The following is a 19028-nucleotide window of genomic DNA, read 5'->3' as shown; positions in this document are numbered from 1 at the left end:
GCGGGGGGGGGGGGGGGGGGGGGGTCAGTGTTCAGCGGGCACCGAGTTTCAGTTCCGCCAGATGGGGGGGGTGCTGCTGGCACCACATAGGGAAGGAACGTATTCACTGCCACATAACAACGGCTAACGTGGTAACTCTCAACTTATGTATATTTTACCACCATTTAAAAAAGTTGTTTTCATTTTAAAAAAATAAATACATGAGCAGAAATGGGGCTGGCAGAGCAGGGGAAAGGGGGTCCTCCAAAGTTGCAGAACAGGAGGGAGAGGGTGTCCCCAAGAGGCAAGGACACCGAGTGGGAGCCCTGAGTGCAAAAGGGGAAGGAAGTGGGGCCCTGGTGGGGACCTGCAGGCAGGGCACAGCCAGCACACTCACGACTCCTTGGTCACAGTCATCCGGTGTCCCCACACCTCCCACCCTGCCCAAGACCCCAGCCTCCCTTCACAGAGTCACACTGGGCAAGACACTCCAGGCTCCCAAGACCTCTTGGTCACTGTAACCTGGGGAGTCTTAGAATCCTCCTGCCCCCTGCCCCCACTGTCACGCACACCACTGGCCTCTGGGAAGACCCCCCCCCCCCAGCTCTGTCCTCTGCTAAAAAACTCCTGGGATCCTATGGCCTGCAAGAAATGACCCAGAGGCTTTGGTCTGGCGTTTAAGGCTTCTGGCCCCTGGCCCCAGCTGACCTCTCCCAGCCCTTCTCCAGAGTGGCCGGGCCCCGAAATCACCCTGTGGGCACCCACGCCTCCCAGGAGCCCAAACCCTGCCTGGTCCTTCCCTGCCTCCTTTGCCCTTGTCCTCCCTTCCTCTAGGAATGCACCTTCCCACGCTCCAAGCCTGACCTCGCCCCCTCTTCTGAGCACGTCCTGAATCTTCCCCAGGGCCCTGGGACCTTCCACCGTGCAGGGCCAAGTCTTCATAAACTCCAGGCTCTTCCTGGCGCCAGCACGTAGTAGGGGCCCCGGCAGACTCTGCTAGGAGGTTTGGTGAAAGCAGGCCCCCTGTCTGCCTCCCTGCAACCCAGCAGGGGCAATGGGGGGCTGCCAGAGAGTTAAGTATCTGGAACCCTGGGTTCCTGCCCTGTCCAGCTTTGCTGTGTGACCTCAGGCAAGTGTCTCCCTTCTCTGGGCTTTGGTTACCACCTTCTAGGAAATGCAGCTCCCTGAGCAGTAGGTCCCACAGGGCATGCTCTGTCAGGAATAGTAAAGGTGGGGCAGAGGGAGTCATCAGAGCCAGGATCTGAGGGTGGGGCCCAGATGGTAAGAGGGCCAAGGTCACCACAGCCACAGTGGAGCTTTCTGGGCGCTCACCCCCACCCCCACCCCGGAGCTATGCTCAGCACTTAGCTGGGGCTGCCCTGGGCTGCTGGAATGTCAGGGAGGGGCCGGAACTTGTCACTATCACCAGCCCCACCATCGTCCTCTTCATCACCACGTCATCATCCCCATCCCCATCATCATCAAGAAGTGCAAAGAATTTCCTTCTCTGGAGGGCATCTCTGGCCAGAGACAGGCCAGCTTCCTGCATACATAGCAGGCTGGATAAGAAGACCTTTCTAGACCCCTGGAAGGGGGCCTTCAGGGAAGCCCCTGTGTCCCGGACCTCTTCAGGGGTGCAAGGGAGGACAGGAACCCCACTTAACTGAGCAGGTGCTGGGCCTTCTCTCCATAAGCTTCCAGGCAGCGTTTTTGGCCCACTTTACAGACTGGACAACTGAGGCTCAGAGAAGTCAAGCTTGCACGGTTGTGAGTGCATGAGGTGGGGCTCACACCCAAGTCCTCTGCCCTCCGTTTGCTCCTTCCTATGCCTCTGGGCACGTGGCACAAAGCAAAGAAAATCTGCCTCTGAGAGTGGCTCCTTTCATAGCCCCAAGTGTCTGTTCCCCTGGCCCTTGACTCTGTGCGCTGGGAGGGCGCGCGTGTTCAGCTAGGAGCCAGGCTCTGGAGCCTTCCTTCCCAGGTTCGAATCCAGCTCTCCCTCTTAGCGGCCATGTGACCTTGAGCTGCAGGTCCCAGGTTGGCAGCAGGGCTGAGGGGGTCAGTATGTGGAGAGCCATTAGAACAGAGCCAGGCACACAGCGGACCCCCCCCCAGAAGCACTGGCTAGCAAAATTCTCATTTTCCTGCCAGGCAAACACCTCCTCCTCCTTCATTTCCTTCCTGACCACCCTCCTGGGCCTTGTCCCTCCTCCAGAGCCTTTCTCATCCTTCAAGGGGAGGGCCGGTAACCCTCCCGCACCAGATCGTGTGCCTCTTGAGTGCGGGGTGGGCTGGAGTGGCCTGCCGTCCCCTCCCTGTATCCGGGGCCCAGCCCAGGCTAGCCCTGGCATGCCCTCAGGTCAGCTGATGATCGAATCGGTGAGTGTACATCCATTTCCTCCTCTCATTACTGCCAGCCACCTCCTCATCTCCCAGGACTTTGTAGAATCTTCCCTGACCTTCTGCTGCCCCGTCTCACACCTCAGGCCTCATGCTCTGTGAACTAGATTCTCCCCAGCCCTCATCCCTCCACCCTTCAACACAGGATGAGGCTTCTCCTACGATCTCTCCACCACCCTGCACACCTCCCGGCCTCAGTCCTGCTCTCCAGGAGCCCAGAGTCCTGACATCCCCTACCCACTGGCTGTGTGATGTCGGGCAAGACCCTGGCTGTGTGATGTCGGGCAAGACCCTGCCTCTCTCCGAGCCCTGGGGATGTCAGCTGTAGAAGGGGGAGGGGAACCCCCCCTCAGAGAGGGTGGGGAACTCTTTGTACCCTGGGGAGACTGGCGCACTTTGAACAGCTGTATTAGCAGGTGCTGGATGCTGGCTGGAATGGGAATGGGGTGGTGGAGCGTGTTGGAATATACTCTGCCAAACCCCCTCCCCTCTCTCAGAAGAACTAAGCTGAAGGTCCCAGCTAAGTGAGAGGGAGGCTTGTGTCCCGTGGCCTAGAAATCAGAAGTCCTGGGGCAGATTCATTCCTCCCCTGGCCTGAGCCCCTGCTCTGGGCCAAGACCTGTGCCAAGCACCGGGGACCAGGTGAAGCCACAGTCTCTGTCGCATGAGAGCTGAGAGCCTTATGGGGCAACAGTTTTGGAAACCCTTTCCTACCACCCAGTGTGAACCAGAAAGCCAGACCAAGGAGGCATACCTGCTGCGGAGGGCAGCGAGGGTGGGGGGTCCTGGAGGGCTTCCCAGAGGAAGTGGCCCCAGGACCGGACTTGGCGGAAAGCCACTGCTGCACAGAGGTCAACCTCCACTGGCGCCCGCACTCCCTGGTCAAGTCTCTAAAAGCTTCAGAAGGAGGCAAATTAAGACTTGAAAGAAACTGCTATTCATTCCGTCAGAAAATAATCCCGTTAATTTAGTCAAAGAACCACTTCATTGAATTTCTTTCCAAATCCATGCCTGTTCAAAAAGCCAGTGAATCCCGAGCCTGCTACATTTAAAGTCAACTCCTCAGTAATCCAATGAATGGGCCAGTTGAGTCAAGTCTCTGGTGAATCTAGCCCAGAATCACTCCAGTCCTATGACTGCTTACTCAGCCGGCTTATCCTTTTTTTTTTTTCCTTTCCTTTTCTTTTTAATAAAGTGTATTTCGGGCAAACAATAGTACACTTTGGTCAAATAACCAGAAAGTTCAGGATGAAGAATGGCCAATGCCAGTTAAATGAGAAATCTGTCATGCCTGCTGGTCAGCTGGGGGTGGCATTGTGTGGGGACAGGGCCGACAGGAGTGTCCGGAGCCGTGAACATGAACGGAACATTGGCTTCCCCGCTGCACCCCAGGCTCATAAGCTCAGGTGTCTCTCTCCAGCTCTGAGCCTCAGTGTCCACATCCAAAAAATGGGGAGACCACTGTGAGGTTTTACATCAGGAAACCAAGGGGAGTGCCCTACCAGGGGACACCCCGTCTCTCCAGCCCTCCTCCACCCCGGGCCACGCAGGAGAGGAACCAGCCAACCGTGCGCCCACGGAATCCCCTCTGTGTGAAATGGACTCTGAAATGTGTAATTTCATGTAATGTTTGACATGGAAAATGTTTTCACGTGGACCGAAATCCGAAAGTTAACACAGGGGGTACGGTAAAAGTCTCCCTCCCGCGCCTTGCCCCCAGCCCCCCATTTCCTCTCCTGGAGGAAAGCAGCATCTCACCAGCTTCTTACACAACTGGCCAGACATCCGCCTATAACATAAACAGAAGAAAACACACGCACCATCTTTCTCCTCCCTGCCTTTTTCCATAAAGAGACACTGGTACGACCCACTGCTTCCTGGACACCTTTCCCCGTTGGTACATAGGAGCTTCCTCATGTGTATGGCTTCACTATGGTCTATTGGATGAATGTTCTAGGATTTATTTTCTCAGCCCTTTACCGATAGACAGAAGGTATTTCCAGCACACACGCACACACTGCTGTGAATAACCCATCTCCCTGCTACGCGCTTATACCTGTAAGACAAACACCTGGGTTTGGGATTCCTAGGGCCAAGGAAACGTGCAGTTGTCAGTTTGATGGATGTTGCCACTGCCCTCCTTTGGGGCTTTACTCTCCCACAAATGAAGGTGCCTGTTCCCCCAGAGACATGCCATCGGTGTGTTTGCCAAATGTCATAACTTTCCTCACCTGACGGGTGAGTGTGGAATCTCAGTGTCATTTTATTTTGAATTTTTCTTGTTTTGAATGAGGCCACAGGGCTGCCTGGGTGGCTCAGTCGGTGAAGCGTCTGCCTTTGGCTCAGGTCATGATCCCAGGGTTCTGGGATCGAGCCCCACATTGGGCTCCCTGCTCAGCAGGGAGTTGACTTCTCTCTCTCTCTCTGCTCCTCCCCACTGCTCGTTCTCTCCCTCAAATAAATAAAATAAATCTTTTTTAAAAAAATGAATGAGGCTGCAGTCTTGATTTGAGTTCCAGAGACCTTCGAATTTCCTTTTCTGTGAAGCCTGTTTGTATTCTTATTTTCTTATTGATTTCTATGTGTTCTTTGTATATTCGGGAAAGCATGATTTGCTTGGAGCTGGAGCTGAGGACTGGGACTGGGTGACCTTTCTCCTTTCTGGGGCAAGAGCTAATGATGCCCAGGTCTATCTCTCTCCATTTTTCTTAGGTGCTTGAGGGCAGGGACCCCACCTGGGTAGAGCATCCGGGCCTCACGGCCCACCAAACACTTACCTCCGGACTCCTAGTCTGGTGTTCTTTGCATGCCTCACTTTGCAGTAAGTCTGCATATTCCAAGTATGTGATGGACCAAACCACACCCTCTCTCTTCCTGCTTCCCAAGGGCAGACATTTGTGAGACTATGTCCATGGTGAGGAATGGAGTCTTTGACCACAGCCGAAATCATGTCTCAGGCCTTATTCATATGGTGGACCCGTTCCTCCGCCTTTACTCCCCATGGCAAACTCCTACACATACTTGAAGGCCCAGCTGCAGGGATGCTTCCTCTGGGAAGACTTCCATGACTTCCGTCTCTTTCTCTCTTATGGTTCTGTCCACCTTGCCTGTGTCTATATTTAGCAGAGCAATAACAGTGTTTTCCCATTTCTCTGTCATCTGGAACCTCCTGACGTGAATTAGCAAATGACTCATCAAAGAAAGGCAGGTTTCTTCACCATTTTGGGCCTCGGTTTCCTCATGTGAAAAGGAAGAGCATAATATAGAGCCAGCCACAGAGTTGTTGAGAGGATTAAATGCGTCAGTTCACGTAAAGTGTTTAGTACCGCGCCAGGAATAGAGCAAGGGGCCAATAGGGGGAGATTATTCACTAATTATTACTAACCCTGTGACCTTGGGCAAATCACTTCTCTTCTCTTAGCCTCAGGTTCCATTTCTGTAAGCTGAAGAGTAAAAGAGCGGACTCAGGCCGTGATCATCAATGGATGCTGACGTCACTGGCTCAAGTGTTGATGGGTAACTTTGTCACAGACGATGAGGCTAACAGCTAACGTCCCTGATCAACATTACCATCACTAAAAGGTGCAACAGCTTGGCGCACCCCAACTGCTCTGAAGCACCAGGAAGAACACAGCATCATCTGTGGAATAGTCTTGATAAAATCATTGGGTCCAAATCGAATCAAGCCTCCAGCCTCTAGCATCTACATTCAATTAGCAGCTTACAGGAAATATGGGGGAGAGTGGAACATGTCAGAGACACCACAGGGATGCGGTCAACCAACACAGACTGGACGATCCCATTTATATGAAATATCTCCAGCAGGCAAAAGACAAAAGTAGATGAGTGGCCACCAAGGAAAAGCAAGAATGGGGAGTGACTGTGAGTGGGTATGAGGTTTCTTTTTCTGGTGATAAAAATGTTAGAGAATTAGGTGATGGTAGCAGTTGCAAACCTTCTGAATCTACCAAAAGCCACCAAATTGAACACTTCGAAATGGTTAATGTTGGGGTGCCTGGGTGGCTCAGTTTGTTAAGGCTCCAACTCTCTCTCTCTTTTTAAGATTTTATTTATTTGAGAGAGAAAGCAAGAGAGAGCATTAGCAGGCAGAGGAAGAAGATGAGGGAGAAGCAGGCTCCCTACTGAGCAGGGAGCCCAACACAGGGCTCCATTCTAGGACCCCAAGATCGTGACCTGAGCTGAAAGCAGATACTTACCTGACTGAGCCACCCAGGGCCCCAAGCCGCAGGTCATGATCTCAGGGTCATGGGATGGAGCCCTGGGTCAGGCTCCACACTCAGCTGGGAGTCTGTTTGTGATTCTCTCTTTCCCTCTCCCTCTGCCCCTCCCCCTACCACACTGGTGCATGCTCTCTCTCTCTCTAATAATAATAAATAATTTTTTAAAAAAATGGTTAATTTTATGGAATGTAAATTATATCTCAATGGAAGAGACAGAGACAGAGAAAAATTTGAAAGATACACCAACCAGATATAACAGGCGGGCCTTCTGTGGATCCTGATTCAAACAAACCAACTGGAAAAAGACATTTTGGAGACAAACTGGGAAAATTTGAACATGGATTGCCTATTAAAAAATCTAATGAAAAAAAATGGTGTCACTATTACAGGGTGTATTAATTATGTGTGTGTTGTTGTTTTGCAAAGTCTTTATCTGTGAAAGATAATTACTGAAGTATTTATAGGTGAAATAATATTATATCTGCAATTTCCTTTAATAAAATGTAGGTGGGGGATGGATGAAACAAGAATGGAAAAAGTTGGTGTTTGTTGAAAATTAGTGGTGGGTATATGGGTTCATTACACCATATTCCCTCTACGTTTTAGTATTATTTATTTATTTCTAAAAATATTATTTATTTATTTATTTATTTATTTATTTATTTATTTATCTGACACAGAGAGAGAGAGCACAAGCAGGGGGAGCAGAAGAGAGAGAAGCAGGCTCCCCACTGAGCAGGGAGCCTGAGGCAGGGCTCCATCCCAGGACCCTGGGATCATGACCTGAGCCAAAGGCAGACCCTTAATCAACTGAGCCACACAGGCGCCCCTACTTTTTAGCATTATTTAAAATATCTTGGGGTTCCTGGTGGGCTCCAACGGGGGAGCAGGAGACTCTTGATCTTGGTGTCATGAGTTTGAGCCCCACACTGGGTGTAGGGGTGACTTAAAAATAAATCAATAAATAAACTGTAATAACATAAAATATCACTAATAAAAGGTAAAGCAATAAAGGGATTGACTTCTGTTTTCTTCTTTATATTGTATCAACTTCTCCAATTTTCTAAAATAAATATAGATCGCTTTTATAATCAAAAAAATATATTAAGGCTACAAAACTAACCGACGAGGTCGTGCAAGCTGACGTCCCAACCCTGGAGCTTGGTCTCTGGGAACCTCTCCTCCCTGGGTCTCACCTGTGCCAAGGCAGCCTCTGAGCCTTCCCAGCAGGAGGAAAGAGCTCACTCACAGGACTCCGAGGCTCCCTTGCACACTGCCCCTCCCCTTCAAGGCCAAGGGCAGACAAACCCTCTCCCTGGGTCCTTCTAGCTGGGCTGAAGCTGGCGGCCCTTTTAACCTAGTGGCTAGTCGGGAGGGTGTTTGAAAGCACGCCTTGACCTTGAAAGAGAGAAAGGGTCTTTGACCCTTTTTATCCGTGCGACCCCGGGGAAACAATCTCTCAGACCTTGGTTTCCTTATCTGTACTCTGAGGAAAATCATAATTCCTACCACAGGGCTATTGCAACGATTACATGAAAGGGGCTTATCCTAGATTATAGTAAGCGCGCAGTTAATGAGAACATTTTTCTGACATAAGGGAGCTTTATAAAGGTGATATAAGCCCATTAGGAGAAAATGCAGGAAACAGAAGGATAAAAAACAAGCCTCATAATGCCTCCACCCAGAAAGAACCACAGTGAGCATTTTCTTTCCAGGCTCTTTCCTGTGTATAAAAGTGTATTCTGCTTTTAAGTACAACTGCAATGCTGCTGTCAACACACATTCACATCCTGCTTTTCTTCTTGTGACATTATATCGCATTTCCTCATATTATTACAAGCTGTTTGTAAACATAACTTTTAATGGTTATGTAATATTCCATTGTGTGTTTGTGCCAGTCACCTACCTCTGCCCTGGGTGTTGGACACCTAGACTAGTTCTAATTTTCACCATTATAAAGAACGCCACAACTAAAAAAAAACACACACACACACATGCAGCAGAACGCCACGATGAACTTGTATTCTGAATGACTTCCTTGGGTAGATTTTCAGAAATGGAATCACTGGGTCCAAGGGCGAGCATGTATTTAAAGCTTTTGGCTAGGTGAAGGCTGGTTGCCGTTTCAAAGAAGTGGTGCCCATTTTTTTTGCCACCACCAGAAGGCTGACGTTTCCAACACAGAACTGTGCCAAAAATAAGCAATCTCAGGCGATAGAAAGTCGATGAAAAGTTTTCTGGCTACAGGCGTCAGATGCCAGATCACCTTTTCCCAACCCCCAAGGTCTGGAATCACACTACTTGGTCACTAGTCACTACCCTCCCTCTACCCTCCGCTCCTGGTTTCCTCACCAGAAAGGGTCGGAGGAAGGGTCCTACCGAAGCACAGAGTGGGGTACAAAGAGAAGACGACACTCGGGGAATCAGAGGCTCCCTCCGTCCCTCGGACGTCATTCTTTACCCCAGGTGATTTGATCCTGGAATCTGCGGACCCACCAGTTCTCTGTAAACCGGGGGTGGGAGGTGGACAGGTAGGATCAGGGGGTAGTGGGGATCCCAGCTCTTTCCAGGTTTCTCGAAAGGACCCTCGCTGAGGAAGAGTAGGGCCTCCCCTTCCAGCCCGCCCACCCCCGAGGGCGCACTTGGAGACTCCCTTCGGCAGGTGTTGCTGATGGTTGGGGGTCCGCCCATGGGGGCGGTGGCGGCGGGGTGGAGGGGACGTGCGGGTCGGGAGGAGTGTCCCCAGCTGCTCACCCCGCAAGCACGACAATCACGAGCGCCTGGGGGCCGGGAAGCCGGGGCGTGGCCGGGAGGCCGGGGGCGGGGCTGGAAGGGTGGCGTCACGGCCCCGCCCCCGGCCGGCTCCCTCCTTCCTGCGCGGGGCGCCCGGGCCGAGTCCTCACCTGAAAGGACAGGTGTGCTCATCTCGCATCTCCGAGGCCGGCCCGCGAGTGTCAGGTGAGCCTCGGCAGCAGCTACGGCGGGGGGCTGGGAGGAGGGTCCGGGGTGGGGGTCCTCACTGGAGGCGGAGGGCAGTCTGGTCAAAGCAGGCTGCTCAGAGAGGCGGAGCCGGGCGTCGGTCTGTGGAGGCGCCCGTTGCTCCCCAAACTCCTGCGTTGTCTCTTGCTTATAGTCCCGTTGTGCGGAGAACGTAGGCTTTGGAGGGATTTGAAGGAGAGGAAGCTGAAGAGGAAACAGCAGGTTTCCAAATATTTCAGCCACAAATCTATCAGTTTTTGCACATGATATCTTTTCTTCGTTGTAAAAGTAATGTGCATGGGTTGACTGTTTGGCAAATGGGGAAGAAAGAGTAGGAAAGAAATCGCCCGTGGTACTAACACACACACACACACACACACACACACACACACACGCATAAAACAACTGCGGATACTCTGGTGAATTTCCTTTCCCCGTCTGGTTTCTGGGCACAATCATGTTAATCTCATTTTATCATACTGTATTTACAATTTTTGTATCTTGCTTTTCTCAACATTGTGTCGTAAGCATTTTCTCTGTTGTTATTAGTCATCCGTGTATGTGTAATCATTATTTTTAATGGCTGCATAATGTTACATCTGAGGGAGGGGCCATAGTTGGGTGCCATTCTGAACACTTGGAGGAAGGATTTGAGGGGGAGACGGGGAGGTGTCATAGGAAAACATGGGCTCTGGGTCAGACAGGCCAAGACCTCCACCTCCAACACTGGGGTTCAAGAAAGGTCTTTGTGTCAGTTTCCACATCAGGGAAATGGATCCGTAAAGCTACTTCCCTGGAACATTGTGAGGATTAAGTGAGCTAATTTATGTAGAAAGCCTTCCCCACCACCCTCATGGTTCTGGCAGGAAAAGGGTCCACGTGTTTGTGAGTTTGGAGGAGGGATTTGGGCCAGCGGAAGCTGCTGAGGGTGGAGAGGAAGAGCTGGGGACAGCGGGACAGGCTCCCCAGAATGGAGATATCTCTGGGTCTGGGGCAGATGGGCTCACATCCACTCTGCATGGGCCAGGCCCAGACAGGTCCCCAAGGCAGGGCTGTGACCTCCAGGCCCCTGGAAGGGTTCAACCCCTTGGGATAAGCCTCTGGAAGGGCTTCAGAAGTAAGAGGATTGGCAGAAAAGTAGGAGGGGAGGGTGAAGGTGGAGCTTAGTAATCAACCTCTTGTACAGATAAGGAAACTGAGGTTCAGAGAAGAGGGGATTTGTTCAGGATGCACGCAGGGAGCAGTAACAGAGTAGGTCTAGACCCCAGGGCTCCCAAAGCCCGTAGGGATCTCTAAGCCAGAGACTACGTGATTCTAGGGGAAGGAGGAGGTCAAGGCTGGGTCACCAGCTGCACTTGTACCAGGCTACGGTAAGCTGAGAGAAAACAAATGTCTCTGCTTGTTGAGCCTTCATTTCCTCATCTGTGAAATGGGATAATAACTCCCCACCTACCTACTTAGTCCCCACTGTCAAGCCTGTCCATTGCCAGGTAGCCAGGGCTCCTTCCATTTTCAGAGCCTGTCAATCTCTGCTCATACAGCACCCCCCCCCCGTGACCCCTTCATCTTCATGGCTCCCCTGGCCATCTTCAGAGGGGGGGTCTGGGTACCCGTCAGCTGAATCTGGTGAGTACCTCTGGCCCCATGTCAGATAGGATGGGAAATTCCATACTCCCCTGACCCATCTGCTTCTAGACCTGGGAGATTTTGTTCTGTGTTTCTAATCTGGCCTTCCTCCCATGTGCCTCTACAGTGTGCCACCGCTGGATGAGAAAGGGCTTTGTGCCCTGGGGGGAGTTCCTAAGTGCTAAAAACATCCTGTAGTGAGGGTCGGGGACCCTCTGAGGCCACCTCTTTCTGCCTGGCCTGCCACTCCAGGACAGTAATAAGGATGTCAGCCTCCCCTAGCCATTTTAGTGCTCTCTGTCTTAACCCTGGTCATACTGATTTGTAGTGACTTATCCTGGGTCCTAGGGCTCCCAGAGTAGATGCAGTGTATCATTCAGGTACCAGATTCTGGGCTACAGGCTTTCTGGGCATCGTCTCTTCTAATCGGCCTGAGGTGGGGGCTGTGGCCACCCCCATTCTGACACGAGGGAACTGAAGTTCAGGAAAGTTCTATAAACTCGCCCAGCCCCACAGCCCAGAAATAGGTGATAAAAGATCTGAGCTCAGCTTGCTGAAGCGGGGTCTCTGCCACCACCGCCTCTCAAGTGAGAGCTCATTGCTGGGGTCCTCCAAAGCTAATGTAAACTACGGTTGCATACCCCTTCTGTAAGAATATTTTTGAGCCTGCATTTTGTATTCAGATGCATATATATTTGTTAAAACGTGGGTATGTATGTTCAGCTGTGCTAATGTGTGCGTTATAAAACATACATTAAGATAGAACATTTAGAAAGCTAAGATTAAAAACTGGATAAGAATACAAATTCTGATCTTTCTTCCCACCCCCAGTGGATCACTTAGTGAGCTTCCCGGGGTGCCAGCATCTACCTTGGAGACAGCTACGTTAGTGGTCGCCAGAAGCCCCTGGATGCTTTCGGAGTGGGTGAGTGGATTCATGATGTCCTGAAGAACAAGGGGGCCCGTTCAGTGGGGGCCTCAGACACACAGGCAGGTTCCTGTTGGCATGCACTGAGGGAGACGAAGGCGGATTGGGGTGCAGGCTGTGAGGCAGGGTGAGGCCCCAGGGTGGGTCTGGAAGGGTAAATTGGAGTCCTTCATCACCTTTATGAACATTAGCTCATGTTCTGGTAAACTTTCTAACCCTCAGGTTCCTACCTGTAAAACAGGCGGGGTGATCTCTGGCTCATGGGATAGCTGTAGAGAATTCAGCAAGAGCCCGTGAAAGGTGCCCATGGCGGTGCCACGTCGTCCAATAAATGCGAGTTTGCTCATTCTCTCCCTCTTCTTCCCTTCCACGTGCAAAACACCAAGCCGTTCTGAGCAAAACCAGTGGATAAATCCCATATTTAGCGGCTTGGGATTAAAGACCCTGCCTCCCTCCACCTTCCTCATCAGCTTTCTCCGCTCCCCCCCAACAGGGAGGGGGATCCTGGGGGCCATTTGATCCATCTCCCCACAGGGGACCCGTCACTTTAAAATGTCTGAGGTTCCAACCATAGCATTGGCTTGAGCTGTTCCTCTCCACCCTCCAAATCTACCCACCTTCAAGCCCCTACTCTTTCTACCGTCGCCAGTGGCAACTCCCCAGTTTGTCCACGGGAGGGGCTTGGTGGGCAGTCTGGTAAGAAGGGGTCTCAGGGACTCGTCTGGATGCTGAATCCGTGTAGCCCTTCGCCTCAAGTTAAGAACTCCCCCGTGGTGCATTTCACAGGACACCCCGGGTGGAGGGTGAGGGGCAGCTCAGCACCCCTTGGTGCCCCCGCTGATGCCAGGCCACGTGGACCTGCCCTGTGGGGCTCACCGTCTAGCAGTTTCTCTCTGGTATCCTGAGTCCATCTTTTTTTCTTGTGCACACCCAGCTGGCCCAGGCAGATTGTCAGCTGGAGGCGAGCAGGGCTCAGCATGGATCCCAGGCACCAGGAAGTGTTTGTGGACAGACGTGTGACAGGGTGAGATGATGAATTGCACCAGCTATGCTGACTTGAGAAGCGTTGCTGTGGGAATTGGGATTATTAGCCGTGGCAATCATCATAATTCCCGTGGCCCAGTTAATGAGTGGTTGTGTGTCCTGGAGATTGGATTCCTTGGATTCCCAGAGGATGGAAGGAGCGTGTTTTGGAGCGAATTGGCAGCGGCGCAAAAAGTGGGGTTGTGTTGAGCGGAGGGGCAGCGAGGTGACAGACCAAGTTGAAGGAAAGACGCAGACAGGTGGGAAGGTGGAGGGTGGGCAGAGGTGAAGGCAGTGGCCCTTGGGTGATGCTGGGGTGTTATCAGTGCTCCCTGCTCCTGTGCCTTGAGAGACAGGTGCTCCCAGCCCCTCTGGGAGTTGAGTCCCCAACGAAGACCAGCAGCATAGGGAATACCCAGAGGGAGTTTGCCTGGTGGAGGGGGAAGGGCCGAGAACCCACCATGAGAAGGGGTGGTTGGGGTGGGGAGGAGCCACAGGATAAGTAAGGCCTCTCCCTGAGGGAAGGCTGTCAGGCACCGTCTGGCCCAGGGATGGAAAGTGCCAGGCCCTTGCCTCCACCCCTACGACCACACACCCACAGCAGTATTTGCTCATTGCACAAGTATTTACGGGGCACCCATTACCCATTGGACACCCACAGGAGCACCTATAAGAGGATTTCTCTCTCTTGGAGCTTATGTTTAAGGGCATTAAAAATAAACAAGTTAATGTTTTCAGCCCATAGTAAGTGCCATAAAGTAAATAAGGCAGGGTGATCCAGTAGGAAGAGGCAGAGGGGAAGGGGGCCCGCTTAAGATTGTGTGGTCAGGGCACCCAGGTGGCTCAGTCAGTAGAGTGTGCGACTCTGGATCTAGGGTTGTGAGTTCAAGGCCAACGTTAGGCGCGGAGCTTACATTTAAAAAAAAAATTGTGTGGTCGAAGGAGGCCTCTCTGAGGAGATAACTTTTGACTTGTGTTTGAGCCATTGAAGGCAGCCATTGAAAACCTGGGGGGGGAGGTAATTCTAGACAGAAGGAATGATGAGTGCAAAGGCCCTGAGGTATGATGAAATGAAAGAAGAAATGAAAAACGGTAGTTAGAGATGAGGTCTGAGAGGTGGGTAAGGGCCAGATCACAGCAGGCCTGAGAATGAACATGGATTTCACGCAAAGGACAGAGGGAGCATTTGGCGTATTTTCAGTAGTCAAGGGATGTGATCTCACAGGTAATAAACCACTCTGGTATCCAAGTGAAAGATGCACACAGTGAGAGGTGGCTGGGGTCAGAATATAGTTGGGAGGTGGAGCTGATGGGATATGCACATGTTTCGAATATGGGGGAGGGGGGCAGAAAGCCCTTTCCGGCTGGGCCCAGATGTGCGTGACCGCTGGGTCTTTTGTCTCAAGAGAGTGCCTCAGATGTAGAGTGTATCGGGCCTTCCCCATCCAGCCCAGCCTTTAGTTTATAGATGGGGAGACTGAAGGAGGGGCCTTAGAGGTCTCCTTGTCCAGCCCCCCAGAGAGGGGCTGAGAGTTCTCCCAATTCCTGCTGAAATTCAGCGGCTGAGCTGGAACTCAAACGTGGGCTTCCTGGCCCCTGGTCCAGGCTGCTTGCTACCCCACCCTGCTGAGTCTCCCCTGAATATGGAGGAGGGAGGAACCACTGCCAGGGAATGACCAGGCGTGGCGATGTGGTGAGGTCACCAGGAGAAGCATCTAAAGGCAGTGGAGTCTGGAGAGGCCCGGGCGAAGGCCTTGACTGGAGACAGGGCACTGCCTTTTGAGCAGTCAGAGGTGGGTGGAACATCATGGAAGGGTCCGCGGGCAAGCTGCTAAGGCCTCGCAGGGCGAGAAGAATGTGCCAGGGCAGCATTTTCCGGCTGGCAGGCTTGAGGAGGACCTCTTGGAGCAGAGCCTGTGGTGGGCCATCGACCCTCGGGGGTCTTGGGAGAGGCGTGAGTAGCCGCTAAGAATAGAAAGACTCCAAGAAACTTCCCTCAGGGGCATCCTCGAGCCAAGGCCGTGGGTGAAGACAGAGGGTGGGCCAGCACCCCCCCCCTTGCCCACCTCCCCCTGAAGGGGGAAGGGGAAGGCAAGGAAAGAAGCAGCTGGAGACCCAGCCTCAGGTGCTAGAAATCCAAGTCAGGGACCTGGATTCCACTCCCTGCCGGCTCCCCAGAACGTTGTCAACATCTTCTTCTTCCCCAGGGCCGCTTCTGGGCTAAGTTGTTTTTGTGTGTGATCATCTGTATTATCTCCCTTTTACAAATGAGGCTCAGAGAGTTTAAGGAATTCTCCGAGGGTCACACAGCTAAAAAGTGGCAAAGTCAGCATTGGAAGCCGGCTTCTTAACCGCAATGGGCTCCTGTCTTGGGCTCCCTTTGTGACTCTGAGCAAAGCTCCCTGGGTCTCAGTCTCCACCTGTAAAATGATGGAGCTGGTGTAAATGCATCCCTCGGGCCCCCGTGGCTCTTAATGGGGGGGGGGCTCTGAATTTCTCCTCTATGATTGGGGCTCAGGAGCCTGTAGGAGGGGCCGTGGACTTGTTTTGGAACTGTGTTCACTGCCAGCCTGGGAGAAGGGGCACAGCCTCTACTAGGCCACTCGCTCTCCACTTTCTCAGCAGAGGGCGGATGTGAGGGTTGGATAGGTCAGTGCAGGTAATGTGTCTTGTAGAGAGCCCGGCACACAGTAGGTGCTCAATACATGTAGCTCTTGATGTTTTGTCCGAGAGTGAAGGCCGTCTCTTCAGACGATCCATTCACTCATTCAGCAAATATTCATTGACACCTCCTATCCCAGATGCTTGTTCTTGACACCGGTGACCAGTGGTGTCCCCAAAATAGCAGTAACTCCCTGCCTTTGTGCAGCTTATGCTCTAGTAGGGGGTTCAGACAAAAACACACACACACACTCACTTCAAATAAGTACCATGTAGAATACGTTATACGGAGATAAATGCCAGGAAGAAATGAAGCAGCAGGGGTGAGGGGTAGGGAGGGGGGCAGTGCCCTGGTGGGGTTGGGATCTTCAATCAGGAAGACCCAAAGGCCTCCCTGTGAAGGGGATGAGAGCCAAGGCCTCAGGGAGGTGAGGGAATGAGCCACGCAGCTATCTCAGGGAAAAGCATTGCAGGCAGCAGGAACTGCCAGGGCTAAGGCCTATGTAGGGCCCTTTGAAGGACCATCCTGATGTTTAGTAATTCGAGGGGGGGTGCCCACAGGCAAGACTTGGACCACAGATCCCTTTGGGAGGACCGAAAGCTTCCTCCCCACCTCTGATTTCTTCTGCGATGGATATCATCGTGTGGGCTAGCAGTCCCGAGGCTGTCCTCGAGGTCCCCAGCCCACTGCTCCAGGGGCTGGGGGTGGGGGGGCAAGTTATGTGCCAAGGAAAGGAGCCCAAAGTGTCAGATTGGAAGTGTGCCGGGGAGTCTGTCCTCCTGACCCATTGCAGAGCAGCTCGTCTCCGGGGTGGGACCCACGTGAGCTGGGACTCCACTGACAGCTGTTGCTCCGGGCTGAGGGCATCTTCTGGGTGAGTGAGTGGGTGTGCAGGGAGTGGAACTGGGAGGAGCTCAAGCTGGCCACACCCTTGGGCCTTCAAGTTGGGAGTTAAATCCCAGCAGGAATCATTGAGAACCTAGAATGAAGAGAGAAGTCAGGCCCAGAGGCTGCTAGAACACCTTAAGATTTCTTTCCCTTTGGAATCACCTCTAGTCCTCTTCTGGGTTTTGTCTCAATTCTCAGTTTCTCCTTTGAGCTGAGCTTCGAAGCGCTTTAGAAGTACCCTGGGGACTGCTCTTCTAGGGGGGTAGGAAAGAGAGCTCGGGCTCACAACACAAGTAATCAGGGGCAGGGTGTGGGGAGCATTCTTCTAAGGGAGACAGCAGGAGAGAGCCTGGGAGCAGGCCTTAGGGGACTAGTAGGTCTTAAGAATGGGTGGCCCAGGGAACTGACCAGGATCCTTCACAGGGGGATGGGCAGGGAAGCTGGGATTTTGTGGTGGTTGAAGCATGTCCTTAGGCAAGCACTGGTGAGAGCCTCAGACGCCCTCTCTGTAAACCAGGGAAAGAATAGAGTAGGATTTAATCTGTTGTTGTTTCAGACGTTAACCACCTCCCCCAGAGCCAGGTGCTTATAGATGCCAGAGCTGAGCAGTGCTAGTCCCTTCCTGGAGAGGGAGGCCAACACTGGAAAGTGGGGTGATGAGGATAGAGGACACCGGGGTACATTCCACGCCTGCTCAGTAGGCCTGGGCCTAGGCATGTTGTCTCACTTTAGGAGAACATGCAGCCACACAGAGGGCTAGCTTCCCTGGAGGCTGGAAGCAGAGCCTCAGGAGGCAGGGTTGGTGAGATTGGGATGAAAACAGATGACAAAGGGCAGGGCACTGGTGGTGGCTGGCTTTCTAGGACAGGGTCATACTTGGGGACCCTCAGGGGATGAAGGAAGTCATAAAAATGGGTACAACAAGCTCATGTCATGTGAGAAACGAGGTAAGTGGCTGCTGCCCAGGCCAGCTGAGTGACCAGAGCCCCATGTGTGTTTGGACCCAGGGTTGCCTGTTCTCCCAGGGCTTCAAGAGAAGCAGGGAAGATGGACCTACAAGTCGAAATCGGCCCATTTAAAACATTGGTTATCAGTTAACAAAGCAATAGAAATAACAAAAAAAACACCACACAGGTCAAGCAAAGCCCACTACCCTGGCTGGTGACCCTGCTCTGGCAAAGGGGACACTGAAGCCGGGTCCTGGCCCCTGACCAGCTATCTATCTTGCTGTGCTGTGTGGTCCTGGGCAAACTCCTCCCCTTTCTGGGCCACATTCTCCTGGTCTGGGAGAGAGAAGTCCGATCTGCGGGGTCCCACCAGTTTGGGCCATGTGTGACTAAGTCCCTCAGGCTTGAGGGAAGATGTGGTTATTATGGAAGTGACTCTTCTGGGAACCATGCTTCCGGGATTGCATCCAGTGCACTCTGGAATTTTGTGGGTCCACCATCACAACTGTGTGTGTGCGAGTGGATGTGTGTCATAATTTGGAGCTTTGCATGGCGCAGTGTCAATATCATCGTTTTAATAACTTTGCCCTGGAACCTTTCATTGGCTACCCTGGAAGCTGGTGAGAAACCTTAATTAATTCTTCCAGTGACCTGGGGAACCAGGGGTCTTCCTGATCTGCAGATACGGAGAGCCAAGAGCAGAGTTGGGAGGTGCCTTAGCTAACCTTGCACCCCTGGGGATCCTGACTTTGCTAATTTCCCAGGGCGTGTGCGGGCTTCCTCATTAAACCAGTGAGACCAGGATCAGGGTTTGTGCCCATCACAGTCTGAGCTGCTGGAAGCGCTGGGAGGGTCCCTTCTATGGGGTGAGGGGTGTGGGCGGTGGTGAGGGTAGCTGAGCCCTGGCTACCTCCCTGGGTCTTTTGTCAACATCACTCTCTATCTCCTGCTGTCCTGTCAGATCACTGACCCCTGAATCAGTCTGGCCTGCAGTACTCAGAGCCCCCAACTCTCCAAACATTCTTTTCTTGCAGTGGCCTTCACAGGGGCCCCTTGGTTTGAGAGGAGAGAGAACCGGGGGAAGAGAAGGCTTTGGATCTAGAAAACCCCAGCTTTTTGTGCGCTTGCAGCGGCCTTCACAGGGGCCCCTTGGTTTGAGAGGAGAGAGAACCGGGGGAAGAGAAGGCTTTGGATCTAGAAAACCCCAGCTTTTTGTGCGCCCTCCTGCTCCCCACCCCCACCTAGCTTTTTCCACCTGTGCCCCAGACTGGATCAGGGTGTCGGTGGCTGTGTGTGTTCTCCGGCCCCACACGTAAGACCGCGTTCCTGCAACGAGCTCCTCGCCAGGCGGGGGG

The 19028-nt window shown here is 52.6% G+C and overlaps 1 protein-coding gene across 1 annotated transcript in view; it reads left to right on the top strand.

Moving 5' to 3' along the window:
- The first annotated feature begins 9461 nt into the window (after nucleotides 1-9461).
- LOC100473087 (casein kinase I) overlaps nucleotides 9462-19028 on the top strand; it is a 32526-nt gene continuing 22959 nt past the window's right edge. Inside the window, exons 1-2 of the mRNA XM_034643490.1 lie at nucleotides 9462-9578; nucleotides 12057-12150. The gene's annotated coding sequence lies outside the window, so the exon portion shown is untranslated. The remainder of the gene's footprint in view (nucleotides 9579-12056; nucleotides 12151-19028) is intronic.

Source organism: Ailuropoda melanoleuca, chromosome 15, assembly GCF_002007445.2.
Source record: "Ailuropoda melanoleuca isolate Jingjing chromosome 15, ASM200744v2, whole genome shotgun sequence".
Lineage (NCBI taxonomy): Eukaryota > Metazoa > Chordata > Mammalia > Carnivora > Ursidae > Ailuropoda > Ailuropoda melanoleuca.
The sequence above is the reverse complement of the archived record's forward strand: the minus strand, read 5'-3'. Positions and strand labels throughout refer to the sequence as shown.